This window comes from Physeter macrocephalus, chromosome 5 (genome assembly GCF_002837175.3).
Source record: "Physeter macrocephalus isolate SW-GA chromosome 5, ASM283717v5, whole genome shotgun sequence".
NCBI lineage: Eukaryota > Metazoa > Chordata > Mammalia > Artiodactyla > Physeteridae > Physeter > Physeter macrocephalus.
In genome coordinates this window covers 80336909-80353102 of record NC_041218.1, presented here as the reverse complement: position 1 = coordinate 80353102, position 16194 = coordinate 80336909, and the positions used below count along the sequence as shown (strand labels likewise).

General features: G+C 36.6%; 1 long non-coding RNA gene across 1 annotated transcript; it reads left to right on the top strand.

Annotated features, from left to right (window-relative positions):
* The first annotated feature begins 204 nt into the window (after positions 1-204).
* Positions 205-11298, top strand: LOC102981687 (uncharacterized). Its single transcript, XR_448623.1, has 3 exons — positions 205-279; positions 4661-4775; positions 11181-11298. It is a non-coding gene; the product is annotated as an uncharacterized lncRNA (long non-coding RNA).
* The last annotated feature ends 4896 nt before the right edge of the window (positions 11299-16194 follow it).

Genomic DNA, 16194 nt, shown 5'->3' with positions numbered 1-16194 from the left:
TTATGGATGTTAAATACAAATACCCAAATTTGATAACTTGATTTTTGAAATTTGGGAATGTTTTCTGAAATGGCAAGTTTTTTTTCTCTGAATTTACTTAGTCTGCTTTAAATTACTATGAGGAAAGTAGTTCTTTTATTCTATTTATAAGCCACATAGTGATGAGCATTCTTGAATTTATTTTTCTATTTCTTTAAACCACAGACCTACAGATAAGTTTGAATCAGATCCAAAATCTGGGGGTATTCTAAAGCACATGGCGTCAGGCTGCAGTTCATGGTGAGTTCTATAACCACAGGCACGTGACAGCTAGAAATTAGTAAACCAATTTGGCTGGAAAGAATTGAGCCACATCTTTGTTTAAACTAAGATTACTGATTCTTGTTTATGAAATAACTCTTGAGCTGAAATTCTTAAGAAAGTCTTGGTGAACGTCAACCAGCTTCATTTTTTTTCTTTTGTGTACATCTTTATAAGCTCTTATTATGTATGTTATAGTCAGAATAAGTGGGTTTCTGTAAGGCTGTTCAAGAGGAGAAGACTTGGCTAGTATTGCCAACATAGCTGAAAGAGGAAGCACCTAAAGTCTAATGAGAATATTCTTCCAGGTCTAAGAAGCTTTGCAGAGTAGTTCCACAAGCCCAGGAGATATGTACATCATAAAAAAACCCAAACATTTGAGTGCTTGTTCAGATTGGACCATGACTATCAAAGTGTTAACAGATTTTATTATTGAAAAATAATGAGGCAAATATTCTCTTGTGGGCTAGATTATTTCTCTTTTTCACAAATGAATTACTGCAGGGGGAGCCTGTCAACTTTATTATATGTCCCTTTCCCCTTTCACTTGACGTTTGGTTCTTTCAAGGCCAATTTTATTTACTTTTCATTACTTTGACATTGTATTTTTTTCTTGTTATTTTTTCCTCATTTAGCTAATATCTGATCACCTGCTTAGAAACCTTTTAAATTTCCCTTTCACTTTTATTCTCTTCTTTCATATGTGACTCATCTGTATAGAAAGGTACACTAATGCAGTGAAATCATACTAGCATTGCTCAGTGCAAATATGCTTCCATATTTTGTACATGATGCTCTGTTTGAATAAAATGTGTTTATTGTCCACGTTCTATCACATGCCCCACACACCTCACTTCATATTCAGTTTGTCAGGTGGCAAATCACTCATTTGTCAATATTTAGTTCAGCTATCTCTTCTCTTGACAATTCTAAAATGGAACTACGCTAGGCCTGGCCAGCTCAGGAGAAGAACTGAAGGGTAGCTCTTGATGCAAGCAAGTGCTAGAGATCTCAGGAGCACTAATTTATGAATCTTCAGCCTCATCTTTCACAAATAATGTGACACCCCACTTAACATGTCTTCTTTTTCCTGACATAGTAGCAATTGCCGATCTTCTCTTCTACCTTAGTTTAAATTTCCAGAAAAGTGTATATGATTGTTTGAGCTAATTACTCACTTCTGTTAAGCCAGACTCATTCATGTCTGACTATATTTTAGCCTTTTGGCTTGCCTGGGATTGAGCTGTCTTGGATTAGATATCTGTCACTGATCCAATCAACGGTGAAATAAACATGACCAGACACTCTGCAAGGGTGGTGTTCAGGTAGTCCCCTGACTTGAGAGTGTGGGTACGAATAGGACCAACACTGACTAGTATCTCTATTACTTTCTATTTCTTGGAGGAATTAACATGTAACATCATTCCTATACATTTCCAAAAGTGCTCACCCAACACATATTGTCCAACTAGAACAGTTATTCATTCAGTATTTATTAAGTACCTAATATATGTTAGGTGAATTTTACGTTTATTCCTATGAGGAGAAATTAGGGATATAAAGCTGAATAAGACACACGCACACACACACACACACACACACACACACACACACAAACCTTGCTTTCAAGCTGCTTATGAGGGCTAGAAAAACTACCAATTCCTTATTTATAAATTAACAAATGAATAATTAAGAAGAGTTGAAAATGGGAGAGATGAGGGAAGAGAGGTAAACAGATGAAAGATCATACAAGTCTTTGTGTATTACAATAAAGAGTTTTAATTTTACTCTAGCTGCAATAGAAAACCTTTGGAGATTGTTTAATTTAAAAATGTATCTTGATCAGATTCCTGTTTTAAAATAATCACTTTGGCTGCCGCCTGGAGAATGAACTCCATGGGATGAGGAATGGAGACAGCATGAGCCAGTTAAGAGCCATTAGTCATCTGGTCCAGATGAGAAATGATTTTATTTTGAACTCCTCTTGGAACAGAATATGATGAAAATGAATCGTATCATGGAGGTTAAAGAAAGAACTAACAAAATTTGTGATTTTCTGAGATAGGGAAAATTTGCTAAGCAATAGATTTGTCTGGAGAATTTCTAAAGGGTTAAGAGTAAAACACTTTCTGTTTTAGCCATGGTACATTTGATATGGCTACTATACATCTAAGAAGAGATATTGAGAATGCATTTGTAAAAATAAGACTGGAACACAGTGGAGAGAGCCAAAGTGGAGTTAAAGATTTGAGAGTCACACATTCTTGATGGATTTGAATGCTACAAAAGACCATTTAGGTAGAGTAGGGAACACTAAAATTTTGTTGATTTAGAGGCCAGGTAGAAAGACTAGTGAAAGAGACAGAGAAAATGTATCTCATGTGGTGGAAGGAAACTCAGATGAACTTTGTTTTGTTGGAGCCTAGAGCATGGTTATAATTGAGGGTGCATCAAAATCACCTGGAAAGGGCTTCCCTTGTGGCGCAGTGGTTGAGAGTCCGCCTGCCGATGCAGGGGACACGGGTTCGTGCCCCGGTCCGGGAAGATCCCACATGCCGCGGAGCGGCTGGGCCCGTGAGCCATGGCCGCTGAGCCTGCGCGTCCGGAGCCTGTGCTCCGCAACGGGAGAGGCGACAACAGTGAGAGGCCTGCGTACCGAAAAAAAAAAAAAAAAAAAATCACCTGGAAAGCTTAAAACACAGATTGCTGTCCCCAACCTCTTAGTTTCCGATTCAGTAGAGCTCAGAAAGGGCCCAATAATTTGCTTATTTTATAAGTTCCCAGGTATAATAAAGGGTCTGAGTACATTTTTTGTTTGTTTGACTGCTGACAATTTTTCAGCCTTCCTCCTTTCTCTTCCTCTTCTGGCCACATCTAGATGAGCTAATTAAACAGCCTAGCTTTCTTCTCCTTTGGTCCTGGTAAGAGATTCAAACCCTTAAAAATGTCTGCCTGTGTGAGAGAACCTTTACCTGGCATCACCCCTTAACGACTATGAAAACCCTAAGTCAGTCTCCTTTGCTTGCTTTCTTGAGTCATTTTGGACCTGCTTAAGAACCATTTTGATGTCGCTAGAAAGTCTTATTATGTGAGTAATAAGTCTTTTCCTGCCCTCTTAGTATGTGTGTGTGGCATCATCAGTCTTGACATGTGAACCAGACTTTGGGCAGTGTCCATCCTGCTGCTTCAGGGTGGCTGCAGATAGATAATACTTGTGCTGCTTATCTGGGCATCACTGAGAGACACTTACCTAAGAAATAGCATGTTTTAATAAAGAAGGAGAGATATTCAATTCAAAATGCTGCTAAGAAATCAAGAAAAAGTTGGTCACTGACCTTAGGAAGGTCATTTGTGATCTTAAATAAGAGCTACTTTAGTGGAGTATGTTGGGGATATAACAAAATGTAATGGAGTGGAGAGAAAGTCTAAGGAATTACTTCAAGAGGTAGCCTTTTTTAAAAAAAATGTTAAGGCATAGTATTTCTATTCTGATGGAATAGTTTAATATAAAAGGAGAAACTGATCATGTGATAGGGAAAGAGGATACTTACTGGTTTACCCTTAGACCAGAAAAGGCAGAATTATTACATCATATTAGGAAGTTTTTTATTTTTATTTTTTTTCGGTACACGGGCCTCTCACTGTTGTGGCCTCTCCCGCTGCGGAGCACAGGCTCCGGACGCACAGGCTCAGCGGCCATGGCTCACGGGCCCAGCCGCTCCGCGGCATGTGGGATCTTCCCGGGCCAGGCCGCGGCACGTGAGATCTTCCCGGACCGGGGCACGAACCCGTGTCCCCTGCATAAGCAGCCGGACTCTCAACCACTGCGCCACCAGGGAAGCCCAAGAATTTTTAACGTATATATTGGAAGAGGAGAACAATGTTGATCTCATCTGATTGCATCTGTTTTCCTTGTGACATATAAGATGAAATTAATAAATCAGAAGAGAAGAACTGATTATAGAGAAATAGTCATTGGGAGAATTGGAAACTTATTTTCAAGGAATCTAATAGGGTTTTGTTTGTTTATTTATTTATTTTAGCAGTGATGCGTACTTATCTGAGAGGCGTAAGTTTAAAGAAGATGCATAATTTTAAAAGAAGACTGGGTAGTACTGGGACTATTGAGTAATAGGTTAGGATTGCAGCTCTTAAGTCAGACATTCTGGGCTCAAATTCTGTTTCTACCACTAATTAGTTGTGTGAGCTTAAGCAAAATACTTAATTACTGCCTCTTAAAATATTAATTTGACATGGGAACATGTCAGCATTCAAGGTCTGAATACTATTGTATGAAACAACTTCTTGCTCTACTGAGGGTAGATAATTTACTGTTTTATCTTACATACTTTAATTCTAGGCCCATGGCAGACTAGCCTAAGTCCTGTTACACAAGTGGGTGGCCCTGTGACTAATCATGAAATGAGCATTGGATTTGTTCCTGGAAAATTAGGATTCAATCCAGGAAGAACACGGTAAGAAGAAGGTCATGTTCTTGATCTTGTCTAGCACTCTCATCCCTGCTCCCTTGATTGCTTTGGTTTTGTGCCATTAGAAAGAACAAGGTTGGATAATGAAAAAAAAAAGTTGGCCATTTTTGATAGTTTAATCAATTCTTTGTTAAAAATCTTTTCTCCAGTGAAAGCTCTCTGGTAAGCATTAAATCTGATAAAAGTCTTTCCCCAAACTTCAGTATTATCTCATCTTTCAATTTTGCTACTTCCAAATCAATGAACATCTAGTCAGACTGTTCCCTACTACCAGGATCAGCTTCAGAGGCATGTGATCCATCTACTTGCACAGACCTCATGCAGAGAAGGGACCCATGCTTTGTTTAATGCTTTTCTTTTACCGTCTTGAAATCCTTTGGCCTTGAGTTAAGTGAAGGCTGATGGAACAATAGAGCTGGCATGTGAGCCGAGGAGACACACTGAGTGATGGCGCACTCACTTGGTTGTGGTCTAGCAGCAGTTAGCACCTGCTGGTTCAAGACTGGACATGGTGGAAAGGAAGAATGCAGAGCAGTTGGCATGGCCCATAAGCACATGCCTCGGGGCATTTTAGGGCACCATGGGGACAGCCAAGCCAGGATCTGAAACCAGACTGGAGTAGCATTGGCTACAGCAGCAGAAAAAGTGCCAGCAGACATGGCTATGGGAGGCAGGATGGGTCCTGCGTGGGTTTTTGGACCTGGGTTGTGAGGCTAGCTTGCTCTTCTGTCTCCAGGGCCTGTCTTTGGGACATCTGCAGAAATATTAAATCTCCAGTCTGAGTGCTAAGACAGAAACTGCTGGAGTCAAACAGTAAACTATGTTAGTACATTATTGCAAAATAAGTTTACACATGGATATTGCAGTAAAGAATACTGGGAGTAATTAGAACACTTCAAAGAGTTCAGAATCTTCATTTTGATAACTGATGCAATATTGCAAAGCATATATCCACAGGCTTGGAAATAGAAATAAAATTTAAATATCATTGCATTATTAGAAAGGAACGCTATTTTCATATGAAGTTTCGGATAACTATTCTTAACAAGGAAGGCAGTTTTAAATTAAATTATTCCCTTGAAATTGAAAATACAGCAATAGAATGCATAGACAGAGATTTTGAATTATGTACAGATCCTGAAGTTTCTTTGTTTTTTATACGACATCCACAAGTTACGAGAAATGTCAGAGGAAACATTAAAATGCTGTTATGTAAATTTACATTTAAATTAAATTCAGACTTCCAAGAGACTAATTTGTATGAAGAGTTAAACCTTTTTAGAAAATAATTTCCTTGAGAAACATCAGATCCAGATGTACTAAATTTCATATTTGAAATAATTTATTAGAAATCTATCCCAATGTTATCACAGCCTGTAAAACATTCTTATCAGTTCCAGAAACAGTTGTTGCATCAGCAGGAAGATCCTTCTCCAAATTAAAAATTATCAAAATTATTTGCGACCTTGCATGTACGAAGTGACAGATGCTTTCAGTTATATCAATTGTAAATAACGTTGCTGTAAATATAAATTTTCATGATCTAGTAAATTTATTTGTAGACTAGTGAGACCAAAATTCTATTATCAATCAAGATGCTACAGTAAAAATTATTTGTGGTCTTATATAAAATTATAACACAATTTTTTTGCAATTTGAAAATTAATATTATTTTTATGTAGCACGTGTTCCCTATTATGTTTACAATTATGTTTAGTAATGAAATCTTTTAAAGAAAAAAACTTTATATTTTTGTACCCTTAATAACAGGGTACTAAGCAAAGGGCCCCATGAAATTTTCATTTTGCACTAGGAGATGCAAATTATACGGCTGGCCTTATACACTGCTCAGACATTATTTTAAATCCTACCTCTGGTTATCCTCTCACTCAAGCAAAGTAAACTTTGAGATGTTGTAATTTTGAAAAACATTTCATCTTTTTCAAGACTGAGAAAGGACGTAGTCCAACATATATAATAAATGTTTGTTGTCCATCAGTTTCCACACACAGACCCTTCTAAGTATTAATATTATTGCCAAACTTTTGATTTAGGTGCCATGTAGTATACCATTGATATCATCTTCTGCCATAAGTAGTTTATGTCATGTGTTTATAAACTATCCAGGTAGCCAGTCCACTGGATAGTTGGTGAGCCATGCCATGGCATGTAAAGATAAACTGGGCTAGTCAGATCTGACTTTGAGTTTTGTTGCCATCACAAGTTGTATGCCCTCAAGTTTTCTTGGCCAAAGTTTATCTATAAGATAATGGAGTTGTTTAGCTGTCTTTTGAGCTCCCTTCCAACTCTAAAATTTTATATAACAAAAGTGATTATTTGAACATATTTAATCACAATGACGGCTGATTACCCAAACATAAATGCCATAACCCAAAAGGTTGAGAATTCTAATTTTAAATAAAATCAATAATTATGGACTTAATGGATGGTGTCATGATTTATACATTCCAGGACTGCATCATGGAATCATTGCAGATCAGCTTCCTATAATTAAGTGGTCTAGCTTTACAGAGAGCATGTCGTAGCTGAAGAAAAGCAGTAGCAAAGACCAGGATATATCATTGACAAACTTGGTTATAGTATTTTGTTTTGACACTCTGCAGTTTGGCCTTTGTTGGATAGCCCATAATCCCATATCCCTTCTCACTTCCTCAGCTCTCCCACTTCTGTATGTTTAAAGTAAATATGTTTCAGGGAGCACAGTACCAAATATCAAACTTTTTTTCACTTAAAATTTTTTCACTTAGGTTTAGGTTTACAAAACCTTTCTGAAATCTAGTATTACCACAATAAGAGAGTCATGCATTGAAGAAACTTCATTTATCTTTATAGTTTTGTAGAAAATGCATTTGTTGTACTAAAGATGGGGCAACCAGTAATAACAAAGAAGTAAATTTCTTTCTATTCCCAAGGTGTCATAGGTCATTTATTCAGGGGCTGATTGACAGATATGGTATAATCTTATCTGTCCTTAAGCCAATGAGGTCACAGTGCTGTGGTGAAGAGTACCAAATATTGCACTGTATTTGCTTAAGTAGTGTGGTAGAAATCGACAGCTCTGAGTAATTTATTGCATTGACCACAATGCCTGTTTGTTTCTAGTATACTTTGAAAGTTCTGGGTTTGTTTATTCTAGGCCTACTCATTCTTTGTTTCCAGACACTCTGCTGATTTCTGAGCTGAGGTCAGGCTGTTCTTTCTAACCCACTCTTATAAACAAGTGATGAGATATGCAGTACCCCAGCATAGATCTAAAACTTCCAAAGTTCTGTGTGGAATGCCTGGCACACTGCACAACACAGCCTTTGAGCAAATAGATGGATTTCAGATCAGTCTTTCACTTCTTAATTTAACTTTATATAATGGAGGAAACCATATGGATAAAATTAGGAAATTTAGAACACTAGAACAAGACACTATTCTGGAATGGAAATCATGCCTGTACAGTAGAATCTTCTTTTGGATATGATGTTGGCCAGAAACCTTACTGAAATTAAAGGGGAAAAGCTGAGTTGTAGTCATTTCCTCCCCCCCGCCTTTTATTAATGCCATACCATGTTAAAACAAGGGAAAAAAAAGAACCTGATCCAAATTCTGTCAATGGATAAATTACTAAATTGGCTAATAGAAATTATACTTTACAAATAAATATGACATCATTAAAAATGAATCACCAAAATAGCATTTGTTTTTATCCTGAAAAAGCCTTTAGATCAGAATCACATTATTCAAAATTTTTTTACATGTACTCTATTTAAAAATTGAAAAATGTCATTAACATTTATCACTGAGCTGTCATCTTTTCTAAATATATTTCAGTCTAACTATTATTAATAAAATCATTAACTGTGTTTACTTATTTTACAATACAGTCATGAGGAGTAATTGATATTTCAAATGCTTTAGTAGAATTCTCATGCAAATAAAAATGTGCCTATCAATATTGCTGCTTAGCTTATCAATTACAAAATAACTAGTAAAACTCAACAAAACTGAATTATCATCTTCAACATCTACTTGCCCTAGATTGAATTTGCGTCATTAAAAAATCTTAATTCTTCACATTCAATTGGTATTTATATCCAGCTAGTTGCTTAGATCTAAGAATGTTAGATCTAAAAACTTACAAAAGTTTTCCACAGCTATTATTTGTTGAATTGTGTCCCCCAATCCATATGCTGAAGTCCTAACCCTCAGTACCTCAAAATATGATCCTATTTGGAAATAGGGTGTCTTAGGCAGCTTGGGCTGCTATAACAAAACACCATAGACTGGGTGGCTTAAATAAGAAGCATTTATTTCCCTTAGTTCTGGAGGCAAGGGAGTCTCAAGGTGCTAGCAGATCCAGTGTCTAGTAAGGGTCCACTTCTTGGCTTGTAGACTGCCACCTTCTCTCTGTGTCCCCACATGGTGGAGAGAGAAGAAGCGAGCTCTCTCATGTCTCTTCTTATAAGCACATTAATCTCATCAGGAGGGCCCTACCCTCATGACTTAATTACCTTTCAAAGACTCAATCTTTAAATACCATTGCACTGGGAATTAGAGTTTCACAATATGAATATTGGATGAACACAAATATTCTGCTCATAGCTTAGGGTCTTGATAGAGTTAATCAAGTTAAAATGAGGTAATTAGGGTAGGCCCGAATACAGTATGAGTTTTGTACTTATAAAAAGGGGAAATTTGAAGACAAACATGCACACAGGAAGAGAGTCAAATTAAAACAAAGGCACAGATTGGGGTGATGCTACTATAAACCAAAGAATGCCAAAGATTGCTCAAAAACCACCAAAGGCTATGTGAGAGCCGTAGAACAGATTCTTCTTCATAGTTTTCATAGGGAACCAATCCTGAAAACACTTCGATTTAGAACTTTAACTTCCAGAACCGTGAGACAATAAATTTCCATTATTAAGCTGTTCAGTTGTTTGTACTATGGTGGCCAAATTAATGTAACAGTACCCTGTCATGTATATAAACCTATATGTATAAGTTGGTAATTTTATATATAGATATGTGTATATATATATATATATTTCACATGTACTGCATATGTGTGTATGAGTGTATGTAAAAGAAAAGGCATGGAGAGAGACAAAGAAAATTCATATCAGTGGTAATGGGGGTATCCGAGAGGGATTGTTAAAGGATTGGGTTTTTCTTCAACATTTTAATTTGTTAAAGGGAAACAAATTAATAGTCACTTGTATGATTTAAAGTTAATTATAAAGAAAAGAATAAGTTGTAACTTCAAGCTTCTGTTGAAGTTGTCATTGTATCTAATCTGGACAATCGCAATAGCTTCCTACTAGGTTTCCTTTGTTTAAAATTTCTATTTTTATCACTTATCCCCTTATAGGAATCCTACTAACCCTCCAAGAACCAATCCTTTACCCCAAACTGCCAGGTTAAATTAGTTATTCCCTCCTGTTGAACATGTAATACCATGCTTTGATTTCCATTATGGCCCCCTTAAGAATTTGATATTTCATAGAGAAAGTCTGATATATTTTTATGTTGCTAGACTGTGAGCTTCTTGATACGAGACAACATTTATCATTCAGTTTTGTAAAGAGTGGGAACTTTACAAATATTTGCTGAATTCTATAGTATACAGGTTAAATGGGCATAATATTATTGCATTCAGAAGCATATGTTTTAGAGTCAGACAGACTTGGATTTTTATTCCAGTTCTGACACTTATGTGTTATGTGACCTTGAGCAAATAACCTAAATGCCTACCATTTAATTAATAACACTTATCCCAAAGGGATATTTTGTATACTTAAGCATGTGTGAAATTTTTTGATACCCAACTGGAATTTAGTACTCAATAATTGAGTTACAACATTGGTTGCTGTCAGGATCAATTTTAAAACTGAAGTTTGGTGCCTCCTCTTTATCATATTTTTCCCCTTGTAGCTGTTGTGTTTAATGTCATTCAAAAGAAATAAAAGTTCTTGTCAGTGAAAAAAAATTTGATGTTTACTGTTTTGTCATCTAGTTTTTTTGATTTTTTTATAAATATATTTGGGTTCCTCATTGTATTTTTTGGATCTGTCGATTTTGACTGGTTATTATACAAACAAAAACTCCACAGCAGTATGTTAAGATCCCTGATGGAGCTATTAGGCTGGACATATTAGGCATAATTCCTGAGATAATACCATCCATGGGCAGCAATTATCTGGGAATCCAGATGCTCATCTCTCATGGTGGCTTATTCATATAATCATAAACTGTGTGTTTCTCTAGCTCTCCTTATTTTTCTCCACTGATTCTGACCTCACCCTACTTCCTGTGTGCTTGACGGTTCTATTTTCCATTACTTTATACCAGATTCTAATTCTGCCTTCCTGGCTTCCATAGGTAAGCTGACCACACCTCCTTCACTTTTGTTGAAGATTTGGCTGCGTATTGTCCCTGGAAAATGTTTTATTTTAGAAAACCCAGCTGAAGAAAAATGTGTGGAAAGAGATCTGAGAAAGATGACAAGGATGGTAAGTTGCCTGGAAACACTGTCAACTGAAAATGGGTTGTTGAAGAAGCTAGAGAAGAAATAAAATACTAAGAGGTGATGGTAATAGTTTTCAAATGTTTGAAGAACTAGCATGCAGAAGCCAGAATAAATGTTTTCTATCTTCCAAGAGGTCAACACAGGAAAGCAATGATTACAAAATAAAGAACAATTAGAATTCATTCCCATATAAAGCTCTTTACACATCTTTGAATACCTTTCTTTACATTTTCAAGACTGACTTTATTTTATTAAATGCCTATGATTCTTTTCATTCCATAAAAGAGGTTAACACTCTTTGGAGTAAGATGCCAGAAGCAGTTGGAATATGATATAAGTCATCCTGGGGAGCAGTTGTACCAAACGCCCACTTCAGTCCCTCAGCATCTGCAGACTCTCTTTTACAGCTGCCACCTCTAGCTCCAAGCGTGGTGTGTTTGGGCTCAAAAAGCACAGTAGCACCCACAGTCATGATGTGGAAACAAAGTACTATGTGGGTTATTTTTCGACCAGGGGAGCCATGTCTGCTTCTCTGAGTCCTTACTTCCTCAGCCCTTGCAGGATCTCGTCTCCATCCTCAGGCATTCCCTTTCATGTCTCTCTTTTGCTCTCAGGTCCTGAATTAACAGAGCATTTGGTTCTAAAGCACAGTTGCTGTTCAAAGGGCTCTGAAAATTCCTGAATTTTGAATGATATCTTCTTTTTGATTCCAGTGGTTCATTGAATGATCAATCCTCTAAGCATCTTCTGTAATTCTTCATGAGAGTACAGCATCTGAATTCCTCCTCTTCATGAGAATGCACTATAGGGGGGCTGGCAGATGATATGATTTTCAGAATCACAGGAAATTGATCACCTTAATTAAGACATTTTAGCAGAGGCTGCTTGCTCAACTATTAGGAATATTACAATTCCTACATTAGCTGGAGGTGGAAATATGTTATTTATAGTTCAATAGTTTATAGTTCTTGTGCCCACTTGAAATTCTCTTTGCCTCAACTTTTACTAAAGAACTGCTCTATTGACAAGTTCCAACAGAATTTATCCAGCTTCATGTAGGTATAACATGGAAGTGCGTCACCTCGATCTTTTTGCCCATGGCCTTCTCTGATATTGCTACATGGGACAACCAGGAATTCACTTGTTTTTGCCAGAATGTATATAGGCTGTAGGGGTTATCATTGTTTGGAAACTCTTGATGCTTAGCCTTCAATATGGTATAGTTCCCCCCTCAAAAACGGCCTCTTGGTGGCAAGTTGATGACCTCATACCCTTTCTATCCCGGAGAGACAAGCAGCTCATTCTTACCAGAACTGACACCAACGCTGTATATGGTTTTGCTTTTCCTGTGTACAGCATATCTACAAGCACCACCATCTAAATGCTTGCTTTATCAGCATAGTATATTGTACAATATTGTTTCATATCCAGGGACCCATTTTTTGTCAACAGAGGTGCAATAATAGGCATGTAACTATTGGATCTGCTGGTCTAATGTATACCCCATCACCCAGGAGCAACAGATCTAATGAAATGATGAAACAGCCTGTCAAATTTTCATTTTGTCCTCTGGGGTTTGAAATGTATCTCTATAATGGAAGCATATAACAGCAGGCCTACCCTGTACATTTCCACCTAGGGCTTTTCTGTATCTCATGTCTCTTCCCTCTGAAGAAGTATCTCTTGGAACAGTCTTTGAACATGGGGATAGGAAATGATAAATGAATGCTTCTCCTTTCTTCTGCCAAGTAAGTGTTCATGAAGTTTCTCATATGGCCCCAAGACATCAAGTACCTTGTTTCCATAGTAATGGTCCAATTGATAACTTAATGGCTCTATTTTCATTCCTGGTTCTCTTGCCCTATGACTCACTTCTGGTTGCTGGGTTCATAGTCTCAAATAAACTCTTCATGTATCATCCTTTGTCGCAGGCACTACTTTCAAAGAAACATAGGATAAGACAATATCTAATGTCCCTACTAACTCTGGCAATGTATCAATTTTCCTAAAGGTAATTGCACTGTAAGTCTGACTGACTTTTCCATAATAGCCTAGCAGAAAAATCATGGATTCCTGTCTCTGAAATGAGCTGTCACTATCTGCTTTTGTTTGAAAAGCTGGGAGGATACATTAAGTAACATCTTCTTAGTCTGTGGCTTAATGGGTACAGTTTTGTGATATCAATCATTTGTAAGACAAAATAGAGCTGAATCAAAATGGCATGATTGACACAACAGAGCCCAATTTAGACATTAGCATTTGGCAATAAAAATATGCAATCAAAATACTTGGCAAAGGCTGTTGCTCTTGATTCATAGAGATGAAAACAAACAAGTTTTCTTTTGTGGTCATGAAAACCACAATTTTATTATTATAACATAAATAACTAGGCAGAGGGTCTTGGCAGTCATAAGTGACTTACTGTAGAGAATCTATAAATGTTTTTAATCCTTAAATAATTTTTCTTTCTTTCATTCAGATATAAAAGCATGAGAAATTCTACCACTTAATCCTTTGGTATGATTAAGTTTTGTCTGTTTTATGAGTGCTATCATTATGCAGGTGGACTAGATTTATAGATTTTGGCCACTGGTATACCTAATTGATTTGTCCTCAACTGAGGTTGAGTTAACTTTATTATACTTATATAAATGCTGAGGATTGTCACTTTAACCTCCAATTTCTTCTATTTGTGGAGGTTGAAAAGGTAAAAGAAAAAACACAAGATCTCCCAGAGGCCTTTCCATCTTCTATATATAAAATATGTTTAGCCAATTGGATATACCTGATGAAAATTTGGAAGGTAAAAGTGAGGTGACATTTACCTTCCTATGACTCTTGACTATTGCTGAAGGCTAACAATGTGGATATGTGGGGCTTCCCTCTAGCAGCATTCAGTGTCCCTTCTCCAGCTTCCTGGGTGTGAGAGGTAGTTACAGAATAACAGTGTCTGTTTTTGCTTTCAGCATAGTCCTAGTAGCAACCTCCAAAGTCAGTTCTTTAGTGGATCAGTGGGCTTTCGTGTATTTGAAGGAGTACCATCTCAGAGAATAAGAATATAGAGTAAAATCTATGTTCACATAAAATTATTTTCTTAGAAAAGTGCCATGTGTTAAATACATTAGCAAAAGTGCAAAAAAGAAGGTCCGAGATCAAAGTCCTGGCCTGTGTTTATTTTTAGAGAACTTAGTGGAATTAGATGGATATGGTAGCAAAAATGAGATGACACTACCCTTTGGGCATTTGTGTGCTCTGAGCCTTAAACCATGATGCCTTCTGTAGACCTTAAAAAAATCAACATAAAATCTTTTTCCAAAATTGAATAAAAAAGCATTTTAATTTTATCTGACTTCAGTTTTAAAAATATGTAAAAGTGTAAGATATTTCTACATATTTCGATGAGTTCACATTCCTGTCTCCCATTCAGTAATCTTCAACTCAGAGTAATGTTCTAAGAGAGAAGATTCATGTCCCACATTGGGCAATCGTATGTTTTTCAGATGGATTCATATAATTCTAGATTGTTGGACTATTAAGGAAAACAGTTTCTTACAGTCAATGATTGTACTAGATGTTATAAATTCCTCACAATTCCAATTTCTCACCCTTGGTTAATAGCCAGACATGGTTTATCAACTGATTGTAACTTCAGGAGCAATTCATAGATTCTAGAAGCTGAGAGTTTAAACCATCCTGGACTTCTGATTTTCTAAATATTGGTTCTTCACTGACTTACTTATTAAGGAATCCTACCATTGTACCAAGTCTGCTAGCATTATTATCTGGAACCTATTAAATACAACATGCGTGCAAGAATTTATTTCTAAATTGTGTATTTTTCAGTTTCAGTGAGTGGTGAAAAAGCTGACTCTTAGAATACCTTTCCAATGATATTCTTTTATCTTAACATGTAAATATGGATTATTCCCTATGTTCACTCGACAGCTCACAATGGCATTTGAAATTATGGATGATACAACAAACTTGTCTCAATCTTTTGTGCTACAGCTGTCCCCACTCTGTTTCTTTACAGGATTGTATTATTTATACATTTTTCATCATCTGTGCTCTTAAACATGGATTTACATAGCCCCAAAATTTCTAAATTATAATAAACTGAATGGCATAGATGTTTTACAGAGATGTGATCTTTAAAGTGAAATCAAATTATTTTCAGACTTCATGAAGAAAGAGTAGTTATACTAGTAGTGAAAATGAAATCATTCATTGTACTGAATATATCGTGAATTAAGATAAACATGTGAAAAGTGTTTTTCAGTTTCTACAGAAGTGTGAAAAACACTTTAATAAATAATCAAAAATAGAAATGTGGTAGTTAGTGACCCCAGCTTAGCTGCTGAGAAGTATATGTCTGCTGCTCGCTGCTCTACTGAACGTAAAGACCTCTATGACTCTTCAAGAGTTTGCGGAAAATGTGTGCAGATTTTTTAGCTTCCTGACTATTTAGCACAGTGCCTAAATTAGTGCAGTATTGTCACTGGTGACCTCTTTGCACTGAAATGATTGAGAAGAACTTAAAATAAGTATTTATAGTTTATTGGAAATTTTAATACCTGCCTTTGTCAGGCTGTTTTGATGTCCAAGAGGGGTGGAAATGAATGAGTTCTGAAAACATCACTCTTCTATTGGACTGAACAATTCCTTTGTGGTGGAATTGAAAGTTTTAGTCGTTGCTGTTGAATCACAGAGGTGATCTATGAGTGCAGTGGTTTGAATGACTAATGCATTAATGTCTGGAAGACAGACAGTGGGGATTTTAGCAGAACTAGCTTCCAGGTGGCAAAGGGTTCCACTTGTCTTCCCCCATGAATGCACCCACACACTTCTTTGAAAGCATCTACCTAT